The sequence below is a fragment of the Alligator sinensis genome, unplaced genomic scaffold, assembly GCF_000455745.1.
Source record: "Alligator sinensis unplaced genomic scaffold, ASM45574v1 scaffold954_1, whole genome shotgun sequence".
Taxonomy (NCBI): Eukaryota; Metazoa; Chordata; order Crocodylia; family Alligatoridae; genus Alligator; species Alligator sinensis.
This window is the reverse complement of record NW_005842228.1, coordinates 894213-894870: the sequence shown is the minus strand read 5'-3', so window position 1 is coordinate 894870 and position 658 is coordinate 894213.

The window sequence follows — 658 nt, the reverse complement described above, 5'->3', positions numbered from 1 at the left end:
AGGGGCCATATCTCGCGAGAGACGGGGGGGGGTGGAGCAAGGGGGTTCACTGGCGCTTTCGCGTGTTGCTCCGGGCCTCCCTGCTCGAGGCGGAGGGTAACTTGTTTTGGCCCTTGAGGTGCATCAGGCCAGGGTCACTGACAGAAGCCAGCTCGGGAAACACCATACATCTGGGTCCAAGAAGGCAGTTTTCCTTAAGTCTCCCCAGGCTAACTGTTCTTCTGGCATGGTTTCGTCCCCGCGAGGTGTTGGGGCTTAATGCCCATTTTGTGGAAATGGGAGGCTTCTCTCTAGCTTGCTCCTGCGGCCATACGGCTGAGGGCAGGCAAAACTTGGGGACATCTAAACCCCAGCCTCTGGGCTTGGTCCTGCACATAGGATGCCTGCCCAAAGACTTTGGAAATATCTGAGCCCCTGGTGGGGGTGGAGGATGTTTGCCAGTTGTAGGGCCACTTATGGTTCTGGACTGACTCATGGATTTGAACTTGATTTGGCTTGGAACATGAAAATTTTCTTTTAAAAAAAGCCAGGTCATCTGCCAGCCAGGCACGTCGCAGCTGGGAGGTGCCGTCTGAGCGCCTGCAGGCAGGGAGAGAATGCACCTTTCTTGTCTCGAGCATCTGCAAGCCCAAGCTGGCATCAGCAAAGGCTGAAACAA